This window comes from Strix aluco, chromosome 6 (genome assembly GCF_031877795.1).
Source record: "Strix aluco isolate bStrAlu1 chromosome 6, bStrAlu1.hap1, whole genome shotgun sequence".
Taxonomy (NCBI): domain Eukaryota; kingdom Metazoa; phylum Chordata; class Aves; order Strigiformes; family Strigidae; genus Strix; species Strix aluco.
In genome coordinates this window covers 29,422,192-29,449,534 of record NC_133936.1, presented here as the reverse complement: position 1 = coordinate 29,449,534, position 27,343 = coordinate 29,422,192, and the positions used below count along the sequence as shown (strand labels likewise).

The following is a 27,343-nucleotide window of genomic DNA, read 5'->3' as shown; positions in this document are numbered from 1 at the left end:
TAGTTAGCCTTGCCTAGTACCAGGTACACAAGGAAGGATGGTTAAGATTGGTTTAGTAATTTAAAGTTACTCACTTCTGCCCATCTAATTAAGAGTCAGTTAGTGACTACTGAAATTATCATCTTCCCTGACCCTCACAGATGCAGAACACAAGGCACCAGAAGTAGGAGCAATGGGAAGCAGGCTGTGCTGTTCTCCAGGGCTGGGAGCAGCTCGCTGGCTGAAGTGCTGCAGGAACCATCTCCCGACTTTCTCCAGCCAGGCTCCCACCACTGTGGCACAGGACAGCCTGGGAACCAGGGTCCTCCATGGGGAGGAACTGGCACTGTTCTCAGGTATATATGTAAATGTTTGCCTACTTAGCTATAAATATATTTAAATATGCACATAATCATACCCATATGTAAATACCCCACATTTTGCAATACATACTTATTTAAATATGTACAAAAATAAGAATCCTGTGTAGGGGACTAATTTCAATCTTTCTCTTATCAATGTGAGGGCCTGACCCAGTTCCTGAGAAACAAACAGGAATTTGTAAATCACCTTCACTGAGCATTAGATTAGGCCTCAGAAGTCCACCACAGCTCCCTCCTGTACATACACTATTAAAATTCTCTAACAGCTTAATATTTTCTGAGGCCACATATTACAATGATCAGTTTAGACAAGGGAATATCAGGACACAGAGGCCTTGTGAGAAGAGAGGTCTGGGAGCTTCAAGCTAGTCAGAGAGGAGAGATTTCCTCCTGTGCTCCTTTCAGCACGTACTTTTCCATCAGATAAATATAAATAAGTAGTACAGCAGTTGTTTAGTGAGCAGCTTAGGGACATATTGTTCCCACTGTCCTAATTTTCCTGACACAATTGGTAAATTTAGACATCTAATTAACAGTCTGTGCCATTTATCAGGTTACTTGTTGCTGGGTTTTTTTAAGGCTGTCAATGAAGCTTTCCATACCTTAGACATACTCTCCACCTCCAGAATGAGTCCTAGGCCTCTCACAGAATGATTATAAATACCTCTAACACATCCCCATTCTGTTTATATGGGCTTTACACAGCCCCAGGGAGATGAACTAGGGTCATAGCTCAAGCTAGTTTCAAAGTAATACTGAAACACCTGCATATGCGGGATGGAGCAGACCAAGCAGGAGAAAGAATGGAAGAATTTACAGTTCATCTTTAAAAATTCAGCTGGAGTACAGAGTCATCCAGTAAGAGCCATATTATAAAACAGCTGCGTATTTGTTGACATTTTCATAATTATATTTGCAGCTCTTACTTTGTAGGCTTTGCTGTTCTATGTTTATAAATGCACATTTTTACCTTTGCTTATTTATCCTCTTTTGTGCTAGTAGATCTTACCTCTAACATGTAAGATTTTCCATACTGAAATATATAACCCTAGTAGTGACACTATTTGATTTCAAGTCCCTCTCATCACAGAAGGAGCAAAGGAAATTAAGAGCATTCAAATAAAAAAGATCTTTTACAAGTTCACTGCCACATGCAGATACAAAAGCAGCTGATGCTATGACAGATATACAAGTTTTGTTTGCAAAGTAAAGAGTCTTTGACCAGATCAATGCTACAGGCCTGCACTAATGTGAATCCTCTTTAACGAGCAGTGTGTTTATTATCGCTTCTTTACCAAAGAATAACAATCATGTAGCATATAAAGCATACCCTCGCACTTGCTCTCCCCACACAGGTAGGGTGAAATGGGTCTTCTAGTTTACACTTAGCTAAAAAAATACAGCTAAATGTACATATGCACCACATTTCTATAATTATATTCCAGTCTGAGAAAGGTAGATGCAGCCTGAAAAAGAAAAGTCCCAAGAGAAAACTAGGTTCTCTTCACCCCTGTTTTTTTTTTGTTCCTGGACCATCCAGACAACTGTCACATAACTACTATCAGAAGCAGGCAAAGGAAGAAAAAACTCTGCAGAAGTATCTATTCATACCTGCTCAGATGAGACACAATGCATTTCTTTCTTCTGTCAGTAATAACAATCCAAGTAAAACCACAAAGGTAATTACCTTCAGGGTCATGCCTTGACCACATGAAACCTGTTTACAGAAATGCAGGGCACCCAAAATCAAAAATGCCTGAATGAATGTTTAGTAGGCAAAGACAATTCATAACATCATGCAGTGCCAAAGAAAGCTTTGCTACACTTTTCTTTTTACACGTGCTTTAAATGACCAGTTTTTAGGATGCAGTTGCTGTTTGCTTTGGTAACTTCTATGGAGTGGATAGGGTGTGCAGCCCCATGTAGAACTAGAAGGAAAAATTCTGACAAAGTTTTGTAAGAGATTAAACACCCTATAGTGAAAAATCCTGTCTGACATTAATCTAATCCAAATAAGAAAGGCCTCCACCATGCCTCTCAGCAGCTCACCCAACTTCCCATAAAGAAGTCTGACCTTACTGTCTGTAGCTCCAGGGCAGCCCAGCATTTCTGCTCTCCGGGGTCCCAGAGGCTTGGAGGGACCCATCCAAGAGCAGCCCCTACGCAGTCTGCTGGGGAGCTGCCCAAGGGAGCCAGGAGGACACCCAACAACCCCCTTCTCTTGCTCTGCTCCACGGCTAGCAGCACTGCTGCTAGCGCTGCTGGTAGCGCTGGGAGAAGCCAGGGCTTCCAGGATCCTTAACTCCACAACCGCTGACCACTTTCAGTGCTCTGGGCTTTTTGGAAAACAATCTCAATGTCAAGGTTGGGTGCTCACGGAAACTAAATTGTGTTTTCAAAAAATCACTAATGCTTTTCAGTGCCTTCCTCAACCCTGAAATATCCTTAGCTGTGTTCCAATTTTTGCATCCTGCCTGGAGATGAAACAAGGGGCTCTTCAACATAATTTAGTAATATTAAACTGGGCAACACATGAGTTATAAGGTTTTCTGCTTCAATTCTTTTGGTAGCTCTTTCATGCTGTGGACAGATTTCTACAGAAAAAGCACTACCCCAAGTTTGCTGGAATTGTGTCGCATGCATGCTTGGAATACAGTCTGGCTGATACAAAGAAATTTGCAGCATTTCTTATCAAGATATTCATGTCAGAGATCATCACAGAACTCCAGAAATTCAGGTCACAGGGAGGTTATTTTTCTGAAAGGGGTAAAACATTAGGACTCAAAATGAAAAAAGCACCTTACAAATTTAAGCACAAGGTTGTGACCAGTGGCTAGTGAAAATCTACAAAATGTCTGTGAATAGAATAATTATTACTGGTTTCCAAGGTGAAAGCTAGCACCTTTGACTGAAGAGTAACAACTAACTTGGGTTAGCAGAAACCTTGATTGAAACCATTATGTTTCACTCACTCTCTGTGGTTGATCATGCCTAGGGAGACTTCCTTCATTATATAAAGCATGTAGGAGATAAAGGGAACAAAAATCTCTAGGATAGTTAGGTCAGACGACATACACCACAGTGACACATTTTCCTCTATGAAGCCAGAAATTTCCAGTCCTCAGACGTGATAGATGTGTCAAGTTTACTTTTCAGTGAGAAAAAAAGGTGCTGTTACAGTTCTGGCTAACCTTTGTAGAAACCCTTAATTCACAGAACAAGTGTGGAATCTTGTCTGGGAAAAGCTGATCTCCTGCTTCATGCCTTGAAGCTACTACATGCCTTAAGTATCCTGACAAGATTTTGAATCAGACAGTAAGGATGAAATGGAGGAAGAGAGTCTGTTGGGGCACAGAGAGGGAAAGGGGGGGATGAGAGTAGCAGATGGTAACATTTGTTACATTTCACTTTTACAGTCCAAATAAGTCTAAAACCCAAAGCAACTATGCTGCTCCTATGTAATTAGTTGCTTCACTAATGTGAAAAACCTTTCTTTATGAGACACAGCAGAGTACAGAAGAAGGTTGTCTCTGAATGGCCACTCCAAAAAAACACCCTAATCAAAGACATTTGCCAGCCTTATCAAATACAGATGCACAAAGTTAGGGGCTGGAGAGCATCTCTGCTAGCAACAAAAATTGTCAGTAAGTCTTAGGTAGATTCACGTACCTTAAAACAGAATTCAACTCTTCATCACACAAAATCCTAAATAGATTTGGAGGTTCTTCAAAGTCCAAACACATAGAATAACATTGAACACATGTCTGTCTTCATTGTACTTTTAGCTCAAACTCAAGCATTTCATAAACTAATCCAGACTAGTACTCTCTAGTACATAAGAAATGAGTACGAAGTACTGACCTTAATGGTGGAGGGGGAAACGCAATGTTGAAGAAGATCCAGCTGCATTTTAGCCACAAAGAAATGCCCAGCTTCCACAGCTGACTGCTAAGATCTTGAGAACATTCACTTTGTAGAATTACAAGCATGTTCCAAAAACTTATGAGGCACTGCATTTGCCTTCACACTAAGAAAAACGACTCTTTTCTTTGGCAAAAAAACAATAAACTTAATTTTCTAAAACACATCATAGGCAAGACTTCGTTCTATGTTATCTGTGAAGAATTAAGTACATCTACCCAGAGCACAAAATATAACTCAAAAGTAATGGGCTCTGTGATAAATTAAGACGTGCCTTTCATAGATTATAGTGCATTCCTGTCACATTAAGGCATTTTGAGCTACAAAGCCAACCTAGAGATTGATTGGACTATTTTTTCAATAATTGAAGGGATTATATGCCAACATTTATATTCCAAACAGTTTTCTTAAACCTTATTAAGGCTATTTCTCTGAATGTTAAAATGAAATAAAATCAGATTTATGATTAAGCACTGCTTTACTAAGCAAGTGAAACTTTGGAGCAATGCTACAAAGCAGGAGGAACAGTATGTGCAACTGACTTGTGTATCTGGAAAAAAGTAAAAATTACACCACTATAAATGGTAAAAAATAGGTGGATTTTTAAAATACTTTTAGTTTTTGAGTATGATTCTAAGATATTTTTAGAAACCCAGACAATTCTTCCTGTTATTTTTCAAACACTAATGACACAAGAGATGCAATGACCACAACCATTTTTTTCATGAACTCTGAAACCCCACCAACTATTCAAGCCTTATTTACTAAAAGGGGACCAAGAATCTCTTCTGTGTAAAATAACCTATGACTGAACATACAGTCAGAAACCTATGTGTTTTAACTTGGTTGCAGGTCTCTATCTTCCCATAGCACAAAGTCTCTTGATCCATTGACCAGCAAATTCCTGTTGCCAAGATGAGGGTCCTGTCTTTATCAGGCTGCTTTTGCAAAGCAGCTGCAGAGGTAAACAACATGACTGGCTCCTCCTCCCCCCGCCACTTAATAACGGTCTGCAAAAAATTAGCAAAAAACCAAACTAAAACAAAAAACTCCAATACAATGATGCAACCAAAAAAGCCCCCAAAACCCAAACCCCACAACACTGGACAGCTAGACTCAATCAGCGATTAGCAACAGAAATCTTTCCTGACCTCTTCTGAACTTCACAGCTACACCTCCCTTGCTACTTTAGGTAGGTTCGCCTTTTACTTTGGCAAGAGATGGGCAGCCCCATCCTCCCTTGTCCTTACACAGGGAAAATGTTAGTCCCAGATGAGAGCCTGGACACATGCTATCATCCAAGCTACCATCAAGGTCAACAAGGTGGCAATGGCAGAGTCTATCCTCAAAAGGTAATGTCCCTAACCCTGGGGGAAGATTTCCTTACCAGGCCAAAACTGCTACCAGGCCACTTGGTAGCAGAACAGCCTGAATATTCAAAAACTCCTTGGAATCCCTCTATCTCCCAGCACTGTTTTATTTATACATTTTATGTACTTACTCAGACATTGCAATAAATAACTGATGTTTATAAAATGGTATGCTGATTTTTTTATTAAAATTATTACAACACTCTCCCCAAGATAGATTAGCTAAATCTTTTATGTGATTGAAAAACAAAACACTATATAAAACTTACTAGAGATTTGTTTGCTCTTCAGCCCACTTCCTAATATCCACTAAGAAATTCAGCTGCCTGACCTATGTTGCTCAAGTTCCCTAAACAAATACTTGGGAGAGGCAAATAAACAACATGAAACAGTAAAGCTAAAAAGATTACCAATTTCTCTCTTATTTCCTGCTGATCATTGCCAGACTATGTTTCTGCCCCAAAGTGCAGGCTTCATTATTAAAGATGGACAGAATACAAGTATATTCAGCAGAGGCCGCCTGTTCAGGAAATAGCTATAATTTGGTAAATAGCATAATAAACACTTGAGCATCCTTGATGCAATGGGTAATGAGCCAGTGCAGTCATAAGTATGTACATAACAATGTTAAGATCATACTGTATTTCACATTATATATCTATGCACACACTCATGTAGAGATGTCTGTATAATATTTCAACTATCATATTTGTTTCCCTCCTGACATAAATTTATTACTTTTTCCTCTGTACTGAATGAGTCACTTGTAAAAGAAAGCAACATTGTACTTTCATTCTTGGCTCTTTCATTTTACTTCTAGCATACCTACATAAACCATCAGAAGCTTTTGTTCATCATGGCAACCGACTGCATTACACTCTGAAGCACCAGAGATCCTGAAACTAAATGCAATCTCACAGCAAGTCATCAGCATGTCTATAGCCCATGCAGGGGAAGGCGATTTAAATCCCCAGTCTGTTCTCCTTGCCACCATGGAGAATAATGACAAACCATAACATATCCCATTCATCTAACAGCTGAGAGGGTAATGAATTACAGAGATAATTCAGCCACTCATTATTAAAAGATTACAACATTAAAAATGAAGGTGGTTGGGTTTTTTTTAAAGGCAAATGATCATGTTTTCATATAATGCAAGTGAAATAGTATACAATATTATTGATTCCCAGCTATATTGCAAGAGTCAGCTTGTAACAAAACCCTCAAACTGAATTAAAGTTAGCACTTCTCTAGCCTGAAACTCAATCCCAGTTCATACTGTTTTACTCCAAATGCTGAAAATATCAGTATAATTTAACATGAGTCTTCAGAATTTCTAGCTATTTTTCTCTGACAGCATTACCCATTTTTAATGAAACTGCAAATGCCCATAGTTGATTTTGCTTAATACCATTTTTGGTCAGGATTTAAACAAAAAAAACCCCAAAACCAGGAACACCCCAAAGCAGTCTGCATTGCATGGTGCAAACTATGAAAAATGTAACTGGAACAAAGTCTCTACATTACATGCTGGGCTTTTAAGCCTGTGCAGCCTACGGTTCCAAGTGAAGTATCAGTGGCTTCATTTCAGAATAAACCTGTTAAGTTTTAGTACTGAAAAAAAATTCTTTATCAAACAAGCAACAAGCTAGCCCTTCCATCCAAGGGATCTGGTTACCCATAGACTTTTCAGGTTAATTCAGTGACAGATGAAATATGTACATAACTGAAACTTCTCCGTATGTACTACGGGTAAATGCATGTTTCCACAGGAGACTACTCAATCATTAGATGCAGGACACAGCATCATCTAATATAAAGAGACTTTTTAATATAGAACATCTGCAACCTTTCTATCAGCTCCATCTAAATGTCTACCTGGGGTCAATTAAAAAATACCTCAAAAGTTTGATTCATAACCTTTTCACTTTCCCAAATACTTTTCTGCTGTTTGCAGGGTAGGAATTGGGGGGTGAGGGGAGGTGGGAGGAGAGGGGAAAGTCTACAAGAAAAATTAGGTTGTCAAAAAATGTCAATAGTCACAGCAAATCTTCTGTAAATGATTTTTGAAAGTCTGTTTCACTTTATATATACTTGAACAATAACAAGCATAATGCCAACTTTCATTCTGGAAACAAGCTGTGAATGGCATCTGCATGTGGACACAGATCCTAACTGGTTAAGACAAAGGAAAATCCTGCATCAGGAGTTCTATGGGGCAGACTGTGGAGAAAGTACATTCTTGGCTGGCATGGGTGGGGGAAATCTGGAAAGCTACTGCTACAGGGTTCGAAGGAGGGGAATGAAAAGTCATTATTTTGTCTCTAACTGTATTTCTTCATTCATTCACATTATATGGTAGACTTCTTTGTAGTGACTGGGAACAGCTACTGGAGGGTGGCTGCACTTCTCTTGCTGTCCCTTACCCAACAGTATCCCTGTACTGTCACCACTGTGAACACGGGATGGGGGCAAGGGGGATCCAGGGGGATCCAGAGAGGAGAGAACTACTGGGGAAGCTCTTAAATTAGTATTATTCTTCTCTTTAAAGGAAGAAGACACACAGCATCAGCTTCACTTTTAGCAAAATAGGAGCCACAAAGGAAGACAATGATATGCCTTGATTTTCATGTTTAGTATTCCCTCTCCACTTCTGGAGAGTTGCTATTATTCTTTATTACTCATTTTCATCCTATAACCTTTCAGCTGAATCTGCTGAGTGGCTTTCTTATGAGTCTGTCTATTAGCTCATGATATTTGGTTTTACTTTAAGCAGGCTTCTTACTTTCCTCAGTTTCTGTGCCACACTAAATCCTACCAGATCCTCATGGGCTGCAGCAGGGACTTGACTGGCCATCACCATCTGTTCCTCACAGGCATGAGTCAGTGCTTTATCAGAAGTTTATTATTACTACTATATACATTTTCAGATCATGAGTTGATGTCACTTGAAAGTTCTTTATAGCTCTGCTCCCTATTCTAGTAACGTCACAGGCCAGATTTTTAGAATTAATAGCAGCAATGACTATACAAAAGAGGTTACATTTTTCAGCTGCATCATGCACACTTTTTTATAATTTTAAACCTCAGTAATTACTATGGTCCTTTTCCTAAAGTACTGTAAAAGACTGTTTTGCAGGACAGTAGATTTTATTAAGCAAGCAGATTGTAGAGGTTATCAGGTTTTTTGTTTGGTAAGCAATTTTTCTTTGTTTTTCAGTAATTTTACAAAGCAATTTTGTAAATTGTCAAGTTTTCTTGTATTTTCACAATAAGCTATCAGGGATTTTAAACAATGTGACTCTTCAGATTAATATCCATCTTAGTCCTTACTAAAAGGCTCTAAAAATGAAAAGTCAGAATCAAAATAAGTATTTTTAATTGACCCGAGCTTTTTCTTTTTCAGAATTATCCCACGAGCAACATTTGAGTTTTGGAACTGTTGTCTCAACTCAGGCAAGATATTGTATGAAAATCTAAAAATTCTTAGGGATAAAAAGCCTGTTTCCTCCCCTACCCAACACCAAGTGCTACATGGCAGAAATAATACTTCACAGATCTGCTTCCCCTGGGAATTCAGCCATGTATTATTAAGGAAATAAAATTAAGTTTCTTCCACTTTTTTACTCCTTTTAGACCCAAATAACCAGCAAAGCTAATAGACAAAAACCTGAATTTTATTCTTTTTCCTGAATTACAAGGCTAAATTCCATCTGGAATTATGCCTGTGAAACACAAGGCAAAAGAATGGAATTGTAAAGATGCAGCTAAGGGAATATTTTGGTTTCAGAAATCTTTGTATACCAGTGAGAATAAATGAGTAGCAGAAGTATTTTTAAGTTTAGACTACCGTTTTCAGGATTATTAGTTAATTAAAAGGTATTTCTGAAGAAAAAAAAAATTGATACTGAGTTACCGAAAGAAATACAGAATGTCAGTATACCATTTTTAGGTTCGCTATTCAGGGATCAAGTGGACCTCACCAGCTCTCAGTTTCAAGCTAGGATCTCCCCAGCAAGCCTGAAAAACTTTCACCACTTGAAGTCTACACAAAACTGGGACTAGAGTTAATTCTCCTACACCCTTACAATCCAAAGAAAAAAACCGTTAGTCACAACGTTATACCATCTTACTTCAATCACAGCTGTACGTACCCAGGAACACTATGAGGGTCTCATCCAGTACAAGACTTCCATGAGGTTCAGCAAGCTTAGACTCAGGCCTGGAGAATTTTGCCACAAAGCCACTATACATTCATATTTCTGTGGCTTAAGACCAATCCGTATGTCTTTGAAACATCTGCTGTTTTTTAGTTCAGGAAGACTGACAGGCTCCAGGATGCTCTCCACTATTTTGAAATAACTGTTGGTTATTTAGGTTCCCCAAACCCTTCCTTCTGATCACTCTGCTCTGCCTCAGTTGGTTATTTCTATTTCATTTTCTGCAATCAGGTCTGATCACTTGTGCAGCTGATCCCTATTCCTTCCACTTTTGCCATGAAACAATAAACAATTTACCCTCAATCTCATCGCTGGTCATGCAAATTTAGTCTGAGATTCTGGAATTTTTCTGTTGTCATTTAAATGTACAAACGTTAGCTGTGCTTCAAAAGAAACAGGCTACAAAACCTGCTTGTTACAGTGCTCTCCCAGCTTTCTATGTTCTGTGTTTCAGAACTGCTACAGTATATTGACTTTAATAAAGTCTTGTTTTTTCAGGAGACCAACAAAGTTATTAGAAGTCTAAGTTCCAAAACGGACAGATGGTGAACCGAAACTGCCGTATTAAAGGTCTGTAACGATCTTTCCCAGCTCAGCCAAATGGATTGTCATCTGTGTGGATTCAGTGGAACTTGACTGTGCCATTCAATACAATTGATCACAAGATGCTTTTATACGGCATTTGGTTATCCTTGAAATTTGGTACCCAGGGGTCCTGGAAAATGCCCACAGCTTGATCTGTTCTTCAGTGAATACCTTTCTCTATAGCTGTAGTAAAATTGTTCTTTTCCTTACCTCGCCCCTAAAATTCCTCATTGCATTCGGACAAATTCCATTTAAGCTTCACTGTCTCATTCTTGATAGCAACATCCACTTGGTAATTTTAATTAAATCTCATGGCTTCAATTATTTGTATGCAGACACTGTATCAATTTAAGTTGCTTTCTAGGTTGGGTTTTTTCCTCCACTCTGTTTTACTTTGGTCTCCCTCTCTTTTGTTTCGTCACCCTTTGAAACTGGGTCCTTGAGAAGGCTACCAACCACAATTTGGGTTTATTTTTTGGTATTCCTTTTTAAAGCTCATTTTAAGTCAATATTTATAAACAGAGTGAAAACCTCATACTTCAGTGCTTCATTTACAATTCTCTCCTTTTAGCTTATAAATTAGCATGACATTTTATGCAACCAATTTAATTTTGTAATTTTTCTTCCTCCTCTGATCACTGCTGTATATGAAATTTCCTCTGATTTATATTACAGATTTCCATATCAACCTTTATATTTGCAGGCTTGTTTTAGGTCTGTATCTGCCTTGCATGGTGGTTATTAAACAGAAACTGAGATGTTCAACATAATTTTCCATTTAGCTTTGTGGAAAATTAAGGATGGAGCTGGTCTAAACACTGCTGGACAACTTAAAAGTTTACCCCCCCTAGACAAGGATTTCTCTCTACAGAAGAGAGTGGTCCCAGTTTCAATCTGACTGGCATTTTCTAAATATAACACATAAGATTCCTCACAAAGAAATCTACCTGAGTTAACGACAGTCCAAATTTACCAAGCTGTCATCTACCTGGAACACTAGAACTTCTATTGAGCTTTAATGATTTTGAGAAGATATTACAATATTACTGCAATAAATACGGTATCAAAAGCCAACAGAAACCAATGCTATCACAGACAAGCAGCCTCATGAGAGTGACTTAACCTTTGACCAGTAAATCTGATCTATTATAGGCAATTTGTGTCCCAAGGTACTCAGTGAATGGCTGATGTACACAAAATAAACAAAGACTGAGAAAGACAATAAACTGACAGCCAAGATCAACAAATGGTCTTGGTATCCCATGAAGCCATTAATACAATACTCTGTTAAACACGCTTTTCTCCAGACGTGGGCTGTTTCAACGTGTCCGAGTGCCTCTGTGTCCTTGAGAAGATGAGTGAGATATATAGTGATGTGACAAGACTATTCTACTGTAAAGAAGCTCCTTTAGCTTACGTAGCCCTTAAGCACCTCCTTGTTCCCCTCGCCTATAGCACTCAAACACGTAAATCCACAACCTCCTCTCCTAACCTTCTGCTGTTCTCCTTATAGAGACAGAAATAGCCTGTCAAAGAAAGAGACCCAGGCTTTACCTGGTATTCTGGAAATTAATTATATAATGCTTTAAAAGATTTATGTGCTAATCCACCAGTTCCATGAAAATACAAGAATACATGTAACAGCTTAAAATAGCAAAGGTAGAAAAATTTGAATTTCCATGTGTGATGCATGAATTATACACAAACACACACAATCTATACACATAATCAACACACTTCTCAAAAGATTTAAGTTTAGCTCCACTGTTGCCTTTTATAATGGTGTGAATGCATTGTTTTAATAAAGATCTAGAGCAAAGAAGACAGAAGCATATATAATACAGCTGTAGCTTATTGCTTTGCTCTGCTAGGTTGAGGCCTCAAGAAGTTATTAAACTACTGAGGTAAATCTTAACTATTTAGTTATTCTGAACCTGGATCCTCACATTTTTCTTCCTACTCTAGGATTGTTGGTTACTTCTCTTTTATTTCTTCCCCCCCCCCTTTTTTTTTTTTTTTAATCTTTCCCAGTGAAAGATCATCTTGTCTGTGCTCCACTTTCAATTGCATACAAGTGCATGGACAGCACTTTATGGTATAATTTCAGTTTTCTGCAGCAAGACTAGGGCCAGTAGTGATCCTTCTTCCCGTTATGACAGGAACATCATCTTTCAATTTCTTTAAACTCTAGCCTAAAACCAAAAAAGATTAAACTCATTCTCTCCAATCTGAATACTCCCACAAGATAGAGGAAGCTGGTATTTAAACCAGAATAAATGTTAAGGATGAACTAAATAAATATACTGCTATTGGAATATTTTTGTTAGTGTATTTCAGACTGCCTAAAACTTGATGTGCTTCTAATTAGACCACTAGAGCCCATATTTTGTATGGGTGTGGCTTCCTTCCTCCCCTCCAAACATGCAGAAACATGTAAGTCTTTGTAAAACACTGAAATATCTCTACAACGCAGATTTGTAATAGTAATTTCCATGCAGGAGATGCAATAAAACCGAATTCGCTTTATTACAGCACTGGGGACTAAAGCCAGTTATCCACTCAGAATTAGCAAGCTTGCATGCCAAATCAGTTTTCACCACTCACTGTGTGCAACATACTTCACAGGCATTCAACAAATTATGCAGTTTACAGAGAACCAGCACCATAGGATTTACAGGTCTCATTGTGGTCTTGCAGAACATCGTCAGCATTCATACTACAGATACATAAATACAACTTCTACTTTGTAATTAGTGAAATTAGCAAACATCTCACATGTAAGAACAAAGCAGCTAACACTACTGCTATAGGCAGAGAGAATTCAAAGTAGATCTATACCTAGAAATTTCTCTATGTATTTTCCCAAACCAATTCAGCCCAGAGCTCCTGGAGCTCTACCTAAGCCTGCCTGCAGCACCCTCCATTGCTGTAGATGACTGATGGTTTGGAAAGCAATGAATGACAGCCAAGTCAAAATAGCCTAAACAGAAATTCATTAAGAAAAAGATCATAGAATCATAGAAAGGTTTGGGTCAGAAGTGACCTTAGAGATCATTTAGTTTCAACCCCGCTGCCATGGGCAGGGACACCTTCCACTAGACCAGGTTGCTCAAAGCCCCGTCCAACCTGGCCTTGAACACTGCCAGGGAGGGGGCAGCCACAGCTTCTCTGGGCAACCTGTGCCAGTGTCTCACCACTCTCACAGGAAAGAACTGCTTCCTTACATCTAATCTAAATCTACCCTCTTTCAGTTTAAAGCCATTACCCCTTGTCCTATCCCTACACCCCCTGATGCAGAGTCCCTCCCCAGCTTTCCTGTAGCCCCCTTTAAGTACTGGAAGGCCGCTATAAGGTCTCCCTGGAGCCTTCTCTTCTCTAGGCTGAACAACCCCAACTCTCTCAGCCTGTCCTCACAGGGGAGGTGCTCCAGCCCCTGATCATCTTTGTGGCCTCCTCTGGACCCGCTCGAGCAGGTCCATGTCCTTCTTACGTTGGGGGCCCCAGAGCTGGACACAGCACTGCAGGTGGGATCTCAAGAGAGTGGAGTAGAAGGGGAGAATCCCCTCCCTTGACCTGCTGGCCACACTTCTCTTGATGCAGCCCAGGATACAGTTGGATTTCTGGGCTGTGAGCATACGTTGCTGGCTCCCAGTCAGTTTTCCATCCACTAATGCCCCCAAGTCCTTCTCTGCAGGGCTGCTCTCAATCCACTCTTCTCCCAGACTATATTTGTGCTTGGGATTGCCCTGACCCATGTGCAGGAACTTGCCCTTGGCCTTGTTGAACTTCATGAGGTTTGCACAGTCCCACCTCTCCAGCCTGTCCGGGTCCCTCTGGATGGCACATCCCTTCCCTCCAGCATGTTGACTGCACCACACAGCTTGGGGTCATCAGCAAACTGCTGAGGGTGCACTCGATTCCACTGTCCATGTCACCAACAAAGATGTTAAACAGCACCAGTCCCAATACTGATTGATCCCTGAGGAACACCACTTGTCACTGCTCTCTCCTCGGACACTGAGCCATTGACCACAACACTTTGAGTGTTATCATCCAGCCAATTCCTTATCCACTGAGTGGTCCATCGGTCAAATCTGTGTCGCTCCAATTTAGAGACAAGGATTCGTGTGGGACAGTGTCCTGCACAAGTCCAGGTAGATGACATCAGCTGCTCTTCCCTTATCCACCAACACTGTAACCTCACTGTAACCCCAAATTTGTCAGGCACAATTTGCCTTTAGTGAAGCCATGTTGGCTGTCATCAATCACCTCCTTACTTTCCATGTGCCTTAGCACAGTTTCTAGGAGGATCCACTCCATGACCTTGCCAGGCAGAGGTGAGACTGACTGGTCTCTAGTTCCCTGGGTCTTCCTTTTTAAAAATGGGGGTTATGTTTCCCCTTTTCCCATCACCGGGAACTTCACTGGACTGCCATGATTTGTCAAATACGACGGAGAGTGAATTAGCCACTTCATCTGCCAGTTCCCTCAGGGCCCGCAGATGCATCTCATCAGGTCCCATGGACTTGGGCACCTTCAGATTCCTTAGATGGATGTGAACCCGATCTTCTCTGACAGTGGGTGGTTCTTCATTCTCCCAATCCCTGCCTTTGCCTTCTGTGTCTTGGGTGATGTGGCTGGAGCACTTGCTGCTGAAGACTGAGGCAAAAAAGTCATTGACTACCTTGGACTTCTCCATATACTGGGTAATCAGGACTCCCACTTCCTTCTGGAGAGGGCCCACATTTTCCCTACTCTTCCTCTTATCACCAACGTACCTATAGAAGCTTTTCTTGTTGCCCTTGATGTCCCTGGACAGACGTAATTCTATCAGGGCTTTGGCTTTTCTAACCTGATCCCTGGCTGCTCAGACAATTTCTCTGTATTCTTCCCAGGCTACCTGTCCTTGCTTCCATCCTCTGTGTGTCAGCTTGTCCAGGAGCAACTTGTTCATTCCTGCAGGCCCCCTGGCATTTTTGCCTGACTTCCTCTTTGTTGGGATGCATCACTCCTGAGCTTGGAGGAGGTGATCCCTGAATACTAACCAGCTTTCTTGGGCCCATCTTACCTCCAGGGCTTTATCCCATGCTACTCTGCCAAGCAGATCCCTGAAGGGGCCACAGTCTGATCTTCTCCTGAAGTCCAGGGTAGTGAGTTTGCTGCGTGCTCTCCTTGCTGCCCTAAGGATCTTGAACTCCACTGTTTTGTGGTCACTGCAGCCAAGGTTGCCCTTGAGCTTCACATTCTCCACCAGCCCCTCCACATTGGTGAGAACAAGGTCCAGCACAGCACCTCTCCTCATTGGCTCCTCTATCACTTGGAGAAGGAAGTTATCAACGCATTCCAGGAACCTCCTGGATTGCTTATACGCTGCAGTGTTGTCCCTCAAACAGATATTGGGGTGCTTGAAGTCTCCCATGAGGAACAGGTCTTATGAATGGGAGGCTGCTCCTACCTGTCTGTAGAGGGCCTCACCCGCTCGGTCTTCCTGGTCAGGTGGCCTGCAGCAGACCCCACTATAACATCTCCTGTCCCTGCCCTCCCTTTAATCCTGACCCATAAGCTCTCAGCTGCCTCCTCATCCATCCCCAGGCATGCATCTATTCACTCCAGCTGGTCACTGACATAGAGGGCAACAACCCCTCCTCATCTCCCCTGGCTGTCCTTCCTAAAGAGACTGTACCCTTCCATTCCAACACTCCAGTCATAGGAGCCACCCCACCACATCTCTGTGATTCGCATAAGATCACAGCCTGCAGGCATATGCACATCTCTAGCTCCTCTTGTTTATTCCCCATTCTATGTGCATTTGCATTTAGGCATTTAAGTTTGGCCTCTGATGAAACTGATTTACTGGCTGGAATTCCTTTGTGCTGTTCTTCTGTGCTCTCCTGCTGACCTGTGACCTTCTCCAGGCTCTGGGCATCTATTGCTGGCACTGGCATCAAACTGGAAGGAGTGGGATGGAGTGAGGTTCCCCTCCCCCAGCAACTTTAGTTTAAAGCCCTCTTCACCAGATTGGCAAAAAGATGCATCAGAGGTCTTCAGAGATGAAGAGGTACATTAATCTATTGCAGCATTTACACCCATAATAATCTGCCTTTTTAAAGGAAATAAATATTTGCTAATTTCTGAGTAATTTAGATCAAGTCACTCTTCCAGTGTGTGCATATATGGTAGTCACAGTAAAAATGATCTGCAGCTGTATAATGGAAATTTCTTCTCAAGAGCAGTGCAGTTTGGTTTTGTGAAATCTTCACATTTTGACAAATTTTTTATATTAAGAATTGTATTTTACAGATGCAGACTGCATCAAAACAAACAGACTAAAACCAGTAATTTAAAAACATGTACTGCTAAAACGACTAAATGAATGCAAGTGATCTTCCTTGACAGTCCTCCCTCACTACCTGTTAGGGAGGCTGAACAATTCAAGAGAGTGTGAATGGAAACAAGCACTTCCAAATGGAGAAGAGGATATGGAAAGCATGTTGGGGGGGGGGGGGGGGGGGGGGGAGGGGGTAGGGAGAGGAAAGCTAACTTCTTTGAATTGTTTATTTCCTCAATCTAATTTTAATTAAACCCAGAACATTAGGATGTCTGTTATACTAAGCTACTGTAATACAGATTTCCACATTAGAGGATAAAAAGCTAAACAAAAAGATGACAGAGGTAGAATGAACAGTGCCCGACTCATTACTCACTAGGGTTCTTTGGCTAGAAAGAAAATAGCAGACAACAGTGTGGCCTTTTGTCACCAGAAAATAGCTTTACAATTCTATTTACACATTATTGCCAACCAATCTGATAATATGGGGTTAGTGTGAGGCCAGGTATTCACTACTTTCAAATAAGGGACAATGAATGGCACAGGCATACAGTTCACGACTTCAAACCTAATACTGAAGTTAAATGCTAAAGAACTATAGCAGATACTTAGTGGCCTGTGTATCTTGTACTACATATACACACAGAGATGGACAATTTTTCACTTTGTGAGTCAACCTTTAAGACTTGTATTTCTTTTTTTTTTAATTCCTAAGCCAGTGGTGACACATATCTCAGAGTTTATATAATATATATACACCCACAGAGGGTGATAGTTTATTTCATGTCAGCATTTGGCTAACATTTTATATCTGTCCAGGTTCCTTTTTATTCATTCTTTACTGTTTCTTCTCAACAATATAAAAAAGATTAGGACAGAAGTGGGAAGTTGCAAGAAAAGAAAGGGAAAAGGGAGAAGACATCTTCATTTTCACCACTAAGAATTATTCAAAGACTTCTAAAGAGTAAGACCAAATCCTCCCAAATGCTCCAGGACCAAGGCAAGACCCTAGAGATGTCTGAAGGAAGCAAGCAGGGGAGGGTTACCTGAATGTAAATATTTCTGTGAAGGCAACACTCAATAGGATAATTAACTTCCATGGTAAATGCCATGCAGCATCATGACCAATGAAAAATCAGAGCAGTTGCTCCTCATGACAAGGTGCAGGATAGAAGCAACACACACAGAGGGCAGAGCCCAAACTAATGAACACTGTTAGGCTTATTAGTCAAGGCTCTGCATAAGCTGGGTGAAAGCTAGGACAAGAGACAGCCCGGGGTGCAGAGCAGGGTAGAGAGAGAGGAGGAGAGAGTAACAAGGGCAGAAACCTGGTGACAAACAAGCATTGTCAGAGGATAGAGGGATGGAGGTGATAAGAAGATGGTGTTACCTCCAGTTAACTGCTGAATAACAGCTGAACGAGCATCAATCCTGCACCTTTGCATTCGCATCCTAACAGATTCCAAACAAATGACAAGTGGAGGTGAATGGGACACAGTCAAATGTGGTGCAGAGCAGGAAGCTGCAAAGAGCTTTTCTTTCTTACTGCTTTCTTACTTACTGGTGGACTGAGACAGAAAGCAGGAGCTGGGGTGGAAAGGATACAAAGCCTTACTTCATCACTCATTTAGTCCTGCCAACATTCCTACACATCATGGAAGTTTTACAGCAGAGGCAAATGTTAGGGAATTTGAAGGGCTATATAAGATACTTTCTGCCCAGACATGCTGCAACACGTTGCAGTAGAAACTGTGCTGCTGAGACGGGCTGGCTGGTAAGGGTTCATGGTTGCCCAAAGCAGTATGTTACCACCTTGGGCTGTTAACGCAGACCAAACTGGGAAGGAGACAAAGTTGGTGCTGTGCTGACAGGGGCAGGTGAGAGTAGTCAGACCAACGACTCAGCAGTGTGATCCACAAGAGAGACTGACAGAACCTGGAAGCAACAGGAGTCCAAGCAGAAAGGGGAGAAACTTCTTTTGTGTGGTCAAGTCTTTGGTGTGTTGTGTTAAGTGAGCAAATTTTAGGCATGGCCCTGCTGAGTGGGTTTAAGGTTCACTGAAAGATGACATCCTGTATCGGGGCTTTTGTGAAAGAGAGAAGATACTGCTACTTTCCATGACGACAGAGTAAGGACATAAAGAGGAACAATCCGCAGAGAAAAAATTAGTTTTCCCATGTTAAATTTGAAATGACAAATCAATTTTTTCTAGCAAGAAGGCATAAAATCAGGATAAAAGATAGAAGGTCAACTATAATACTGAGGCATTATATGCCAAACTGCATTTCTGAAGGTAAGAGTATCTGTAGCTAGGAGGTAGTACAGAGAGGAGGAGGAAACCCCAGCTTGACACCTCACGCATTAGCAGTAGCAAGAAGAAGTAAGGGTGAGCAATCCAGTATTCTGTCAAACAGTTCTCAGTAACAGTGGACAGCAGAAGACTGAGCTTGCAAACTTGTTTAATTTTTTTTTTTTTTTTCCAAAGAGAGAACAGACCAAAGTTTGCTAAAAATGGATGGGAAGGTAAGCAATAATGAGACAAGGTTACAAAGAGAATGGAGAGATGCTATGTGGAAATAAGAGACTGGACAACAGGAGATTAACAAATAAGAAAAATTGGAATCACTGGAATAAAGTAAAATACTGTATGAAGACCTCAGAGAGAGAAGGAAGTATCCTAGAGATTAGAGGAAAATTAGTTTGAGAAAAATCACACAGAAGATTACTACTTCTTAATTTTCATTTTCTTAAGAATAAAACTATTTGCCTGCTATACTTTTACAGGAATAGTCAGACTAGTTTTTAGATGTATTTATTTTTTAACAGATTTATCTGAACAATGATCATATGAAGCAGAGAAATGCTATTATTTTTATTTTTTATAAGCACAGAGGATAACTTTTGTATAAGGACAACTGTGGCTCAGAGCAGCTAAATGAGTTAGCCAGCGTCACCCAAGAAACCAGTAGCAGAGCAGGCACTTGAAACAAAGCCTCTCTCAGACTATTTTCCTATCTCCTAAACCGTCTCTTGTCCATTTTCTTTCAAAAATTGTGTGTGGAAAAGAGAAGGGAAGAAAGAGACAGAGTGGTTCAAAGGGGTCAGTTTTTTCTGAAGCTAGCATACTTCATATGCTCTGAAATTGTGACTACCCCAAAAGGTGCTTTGTTCCTTTTATATGTCAGCAAAACAAAAGGTCAGCCTATTGAAATATTGGTCAGGTCTGACTTTCTTCTATTAATAACAAGTAGAGACACATTTTTTAAAGTAATAGTTAAATAAATGGCTACATGTCTGCAATCATTTCAACTTAAAATGTCAACTGGATTTGAGATGCCATGTGCATTTAATCAATGACTCTGCATTATAATATAAATATTACTTTGGTTTGACTGCTTTGTCTGGCATAAATCATAATTCAGTGAGATGAGTACATTTCATTTTCTCTACAGATGGCTGTTAATGGCAATACCTATTAAACTGGCACCTGCCAGCACTCTGTAGTTAAGGAATCTGTCAGGAGTCCCCTTCTGTATAATTTACCTGTTAATTGTTGTCTCTCCCCCTAGCCCCCCCATTTACCAAGTTCATGTTACAAGAACTACTGAAACAGAAAATCAGCAAAACTGCTGGGTTTTTATTATCTCAAGGTAGAACTCACACTCTGCACTGTATTCCTCAGCAAAATACATATTTATTGGTTAAAATGCAGCTCAGGAAGCCTTAATTCAAATTCTTATGGACATGACTTTAAACTGTCAAGGATCTCTGACCATAATGCATCCGTACTACATACAGAAATACCCAATGGACCATAACTTATATGGAAAATCTGGAATTCAAGTTTTATCCTCAGATAAGAGATGGATTTTAGAACAAGTAACAGCCAACTATAGCGAATGAAGGATAAACACATGGCCACAGAGTTCAGTATTCATCAAGAATACACTTTGCTTTCTAGGACTTTTTTTTTCCAGAAGGCATTTCTTGGAAGAGAGGAGATAGACACTTAGAAGAAATATGCCACCTCCAGAAAAACCTGGAGTTTGCTTTTATTTTAGCAGGTGTGGCACGCACAGAGGTCAATATCAAATAGGCAAGTATACATTTAAGTAGACATATCACAGAATTTAATGCACAAAGTTAATCCTTACAGGCAAAGCACGCTGCTTTTTTTTGTTTGTTTTTTGCTTAGTAATGGCTTGAATAATGATATTTCAACTTGAAGTGAACATGCAACTATTTCACAAAAAGCATGCTCCTTGCAAACAGTTTGCAATTTCCAGTCCTTTTAAATAGTCAGAGGGAACTTTCTGCTCTGATCTGTTAAGTAAATATAAATCTTGTTATCCAAGTTCAGTAATGAGAGTGAGGGGTCTATTCTTCTTCACTGCACTTGCATACATCTAACGTTAATGAGATTTATGCATGCATATTAAGAGGAGAACAGATGCTTAATTAAACAAATAAGCCTTTAGTAGGCAGTCCACATGATCATTTTTAGTACAAAACCCCCTTATTTTCTCTGTTTTAGTCTGACTATCAATGCAACCAAGAAAGAATCTATACAGCGGAGGAAAAGAAAAAGTGATACATGTAAATTGAAGTGTTTGTCTTTTTTTAGTTTAAAATACTTGACAGACTTGAGGTACATTAAATTGATTAGGTACCTCCTCTCCTTCATGCTCTTATTCTCTTTAAAGGGAACAGGAGTTTTATTTATTAATTTACCTATTTGAAAAGTGGAAATTTTACTAGGCAAAAGGAAATCAAGGCCTCTAAATAACTCATCTGCTTCATTAATTGATGCTGTCTATCAAACACACAGGCATGATCCATCTCAGAACATTTTGCTATTGAGAACAAAAAATTCTAAAATAACTTTAGCCTAATTAAATTATAATTTAATCTAGTCGTGGTTTTTTGAAATCTATCTACGTCCATACTGATTTCTATCATCCTATGTACATACATTTAAATACAAGTTATATACACTGCCTCTCTCCAGCACATCCCACCTTTATTATTTGCTCTTTCTTCATTATACTGCTAACTTTTCTTCTACAATGCTCAACTTCTCAGGGCAACACAGAGCAGAAAAAAATCTCTCCATAAGCTATCATAGTGCTATACTTAATGGAAGTCACTATCTGTATATTATGCTATCTACTCTGCAATACCATTACAGGCTCAACAGTGCTGGTTGTAAAAAGTATCGTTCTGAGCACAAGGCCTATAATAGTAATAATGAAAAAAGGGTCATTTCTGTCTTCCAACTAGAATGAAAAATTAAAATCGCTAAGGCACTTAGCTCAAAGGAAAATTGGCAAATTAAGGGGACAAAAAATAAAATATTCATGGCTCATATTGTGAAATGGAAGGTAAATAATTTAAGATGAACTATTATGTAGAAAAGTGCATTCTTTCTGGAGAGGAAAAAGCAAATGTAACTAATACACACATATATATTCCTGCTTCCAGGGTTTGTAGTTATATGTATACATGCACAAATACGCAAGTCATGGTTCGTGTGCCATATTTGTGAGGGATAGACATGTTCTCACCTATACTAATTTGGAAAGTATCTACTAGTGAACTAGTGACGTCAGGTTGACAAGAGTTGCCTTATATGAAGAAGGTTGGGTTTTTTTTTCTGAATCCAGCCTAGAAATAAAGACTGAATGAGAGGGTGTTCTCCCACTGCACTCCAGTTTAGCAAAACTCTTTACTCTGAGTCACCAGTTACATCCTTGCTCTTAGATTTTTATACCACAAAAAAATTATGACTTCAGCCTACTGGTCTCTGCCTGAGGGAGTTACTTATTAAAATGCCATTGGTGTGGCTGCAGTCCATTAGCTAACTTACCTTCATACCCATAAAGCTGAAAGGGCTGCCCAGAACTTTTACAATCACTCTCTGGAAAAGGTACTGAGAGCGCCACAGACTTATGTTTATTGTACACCAGGACTGTAACAACTGCTATGGGATTAGGATACAGAGCAGCACTGCATGCAGAGGTCACATTTCCTTGGTGATTTAAAGGTTCAGTCTTTCTCTGACTTAATTTAGAAAACCAATACAAAGCCTACCTTCGTTAGAAAATAATTTTTTTATAGTATTTCAAAGCACGGTGATTAAATAACTATAGATCACAAATTTAAAATCTAGATTTCATCACCTAGCAAACTGAGGAATTTTTTTTTTTAATAACCTCTTAGTTAGATCAGCTTTGTGTTCCTGGTGCTAAGTGATAACATATTTTGCGTTAGTGCTCAGCATCAGGGATTTCTAACACCCTGCACCAACAGGTTAATTAACCCTTCCAAACAGCCTACAGAGCCACCTCACAAGGCTTTTGACAGTCCTAAACCAATTACACTACACACTACCTTTATTCAAAGGCACAAATATGCTGTTTCACTATAGCGTTTCTCATGAAAATGCAAAACACCTTAAAAAAGTAGTGCAGCAAACCTCACTTGAGGTCCAGCAGTCTCCTTGTTACCTGAAAAGACTCCGTGCCCTGAAACAATCAGTCAGCTCACTGTAAGAAAAGGGATGAACCAACAATTGAATGTGGCATTGCCTAATCTTGCCACTGTTATGTATCTGCATAGAACTGAGCACTATTTCTGTTCCAAAAGAATTTCAGCATAGACGCTAGATACTGGCTTTTTCCTGAGACTGCAGTACACATTTAGTCACAGCTCCAATAATGAAAATACTTCATGTAGTTGTTTTCCTGATACAGTATCAATTTACTTTGCTGTCTGTTGTCTAGCAGTGAGTTATTTAGTGAGCTATGATGGTGCAAATGTACCAGAAAACATCAAAAAGTAAAATATAATGCTCCCTAGACAATGTTACATACAGTTAACAGAGTCAACTTCTCTTGTTCTTTGGACAGCACATACACACATCCAGTACTAAGGCAGGCAATATATGCATCAGAACCATCCAAACAAGAAAACAAACACTGTCCAGACTGCACCACAGTAAAACAGTACTTTAGATTATAGAGACTTAACTAATCAGTAATAACCAGTGTCTTCTGCATTTCAAATCTCCAGTATATTAACCTACTTTGTTCCAAGTGCCACAGCCATTAAAATGCTCAAGTCAAGAGTTTCAGTTAATACCGGGTGAAACAACAGGACTTTTTTAAAAACAGTAACTACAAAAATAAAAGCATGATTTCTTGATGGTCTCCCTGAATCACAGTCACCTAAATAAAGCTTCAATCCAGGAAAAGCTTAGCAGGAAAGCAATGATGCTTTTTTTTTTTTTTTTTTTTTTGTATGTGTAAAAAAAGACCAGGAACTACAAGTAAATAGCAGCTGAGCAACAGATGAGGCACTAAGTGAAATCTGTTAGCAACTGCTAACAGCTTTGCTATTTTCTGTTGTGAAATTAAAAAAAAAGTAAAAAACCAATGCAGTAGCAATTCCAATATGTTCAAAAATCTCAGATGCAAAAGACTAAAGCTCAGTGCTTCTTGTACTACAGATAAATACTTGGGTTTGGTTTTAATATCTTGAAATGTTTTGTTATTGATTATGAGGCAGAAACAAGACAATTCACATGGACATACTATCAAGATAAAACTTGTTATAGCTGTATATGTGACCCAGCAAGTATAGCACAAAAATCCCACCATAGACAAGTGCGACTTCCCAGCAGCTGCTTTAGCCTCAAATTCTACTTCCCTTTGTCCTTTACACCTGAGCCCTAGTCATTCACCAGAAAGTGCATGTGTCTTAATTAGCACTGAGCTTTCTGGCAAGATCTCAGAATATTTTCATTGTCCTTCTGGACCTGGAGCTTTCACCACAGATGATCATTTCCTACTTATCTCAACCCAATCTTGACATGGGTTCAAGCAAGTCTGTTTCCTGTTTGAACACATCTACACGGTACAGCAGAACTATGCAGGTACATCTGAAACAGCTCTGAACAAAGCACCCCACAAATTACAAACAGTATTAATGTATCAGTGTGGGGTTCCAGCTCTCAGGAGGATCAGTCAGGAGGCTGCAGTCACTGGACTAGTTTAAAAAATTCATGGCATCGCCCAGTTCCAGGGAGGTATATCCTCTTCCCACTCCTGCCAGCTGCTTTCTTAACTTCTCTTGGGTCTTTCTCTTCTGTCAGTCTAGCAGAGTCTCTGTACCTTGTTCCTCATTTTGGTAGTCTCCCACATGTGGGGATCACAGTACAACTACTACCATATCTACAAAAAGCACACTACAGGTTTCCTTCTCCATCCAGCTTTCTGCTCCCTTATGGTGTTTCCATTTCTAATGCCTCCTATGGCAGGTTCCCCTTCCAGTTTAAACTCAGCATGTCAAAAACTCACCTCATCTCTGTTTCTAAATACTTCTCTCTACTTCTTTCTCTCTTAAGCTACCAAGAATTAGTAGTCACCTTGCCTGCTGCAGAAACTCACAACTTTGTAGTATTCAGCTTCTCTCTTTCCTTCCACAGATGTTCTACCAATAAAACATGCCAGTTTCATCTCCTCAATGTCACAAAAAAATCTGCCTGTTACTTTCCATCCGTGCTGTTAAAATACTTGATCATTCAAACTTTCTTACTGCGGTCTCCTCCTCGCTAGCCCTTCTCACACTCACTCCTCACATCAGTGCAAAACTCCAGTTTGAAAAATACCTTCTGAATCTAGTATTTAGTCAGTATTTGACCCCTTCTAAGTTCCCATATTAGTTTTCTATTATTTATTTTAAAATCATTCAGACTAATTGTTTTAGTTTTTCATGTCATCCACAGCAGTTTCTCCCTGAAAAAATAGCAGCCTGGTTTTGCTCATCTTGAGTGGGACCATAGGGTCCCCAGTTCTTTTGTACACTCACACTGTTTGCTCTTTGTTCAGTCTTTACAGGTCATTACACTTCTTTCACGTTTGTCATGGCTGGGATTCCCTAGGACTTTTACCTTCTCATGAAAGAATTTTTTTTCAAGAACAATTTTTAGAAATTTTAGGAAGAAACACTGACAAGGACACAGAACCTCTAAAAACCTCCAAACCGAACTGTTAGCTCTTACATACAACTCCTCCTCGTTCATTATAACCTGTTGCTTCCATATTTGTGGCTTTGTAGAGATTTTCCATGGTGTGGGATAGAAATTCCCATTCTGTGCTGCCATACAGATAAATAAACGCTATTAACAACTACTGTCTGCTGGGAAGACTATCAATCTAAATAAAAAGCAAGCTTATGAAAAGAACAGATGTATAAAGCTTGTGTACAACCAAAATGTGAAATATATTCTGAAAAAGGGAATCACTAAGAATGGCAACCTATTGTTCCCAGCTTTGCATATTGATCATTATCAGATTTTTTTTGTCAACTACAATTGCTTGTTTGGGTTCTGATGTTATCCCATGTTCTTTCTGGTTCAGGCATCACACCCCGTAAGTAATACTTTGCACTTCAAACTTCGAATCTGCCAGTGATACATGAAACAGAATACTTATGCTTTTGTCAGACCTCTGTGTCACTCCTCTCCTCTTCCAACAGCCCTGTTCACACCAAAGAGTTAAAAAGAAGAAAGAAAATAGACATAAAGCTTAAGATACACAAGAGAGTTGCTGAAGTCACCCTCCTAATTATTCAGTGTTTTGACTAGTGTTCCACGTTAAGGCCTCTTTCTTTAAACAGTATGAACACAAAGGCACGTGCAATGCACAGGTGTACATACCTCCTCAGCATTCCTAAAGAGCCCCATTTGGATGCAGACTGGTATGCCCACACACCTTCATCTTACAAACACTAACAACTGCTGAAATCATGCAAATTTGGCACATAAGCATGCCTGTATATTTTTGACAATATCTCTACAGTGTTCAGAAGTTGGTAAGACAATTTTGATGATTCTTATTGATGATACGTGGAAGAAAGTGAGCTAAAACCTTCCATGTCAATACAACCCATTTGACTCCAGAGGACATATCAACAGAAAGCTGCAATGCGAGTTCATATATCACCGTCCTAATGAATATCATTGTAAATTAATAATGTTGCAGATGAATTTCTTAGATCTAGTTAAATGCATCTTTGTCTAAGCAATGATTGTGGCTTTTGTATGTATACAGCATGCTAAGAAATACCAATAGCCTCCAAATTAAGTGTTCAGTGCCACAAGTAACCACATGGTCAGTCTAATCTCCTCCAGGTGACTATTAAATTTCATTTGCATACTCTATATTAATGGCAAAGATCTACTTAAACAGAAACACTTTAATCCTCGATAGAGTAAACAGGTACCAGAGGCAGGGGTGATAGCAACCAGAGTGCCTACAGCACCAAAGGCTCCAGCAATAGCAAGGAAATGGCCTGAAGAACTTTGTCTGATCTCTGATGATTGCAGAGATGCAAAACCAACCAACAGCCATGGAAGAAATCCAAACACTTGCAAGTTGGGCAGGGAGGATGGTGACCTTTTGTCCACTGCAGGCAATGGCTGAAGCTGTGAAGCACAGATTTTATCATAGCTAGTGGTTTTCAGCAACTGCAAATGTTACTGGACTGTTTACAGTA

General features: G+C 39.8%; 1 protein-coding gene across 2 annotated transcripts in view; it reads right to left on the bottom strand.

Annotated features, from left to right (window-relative positions):
* PARD3B (par-3 family cell polarity regulator beta) overlaps positions 1-27,343 on the bottom strand; it is a 431,776-nt gene that overhangs the window by 117,798 nt on the left and 286,635 nt on the right. The gene's annotated exons all lie outside the window — the stretch shown is intronic.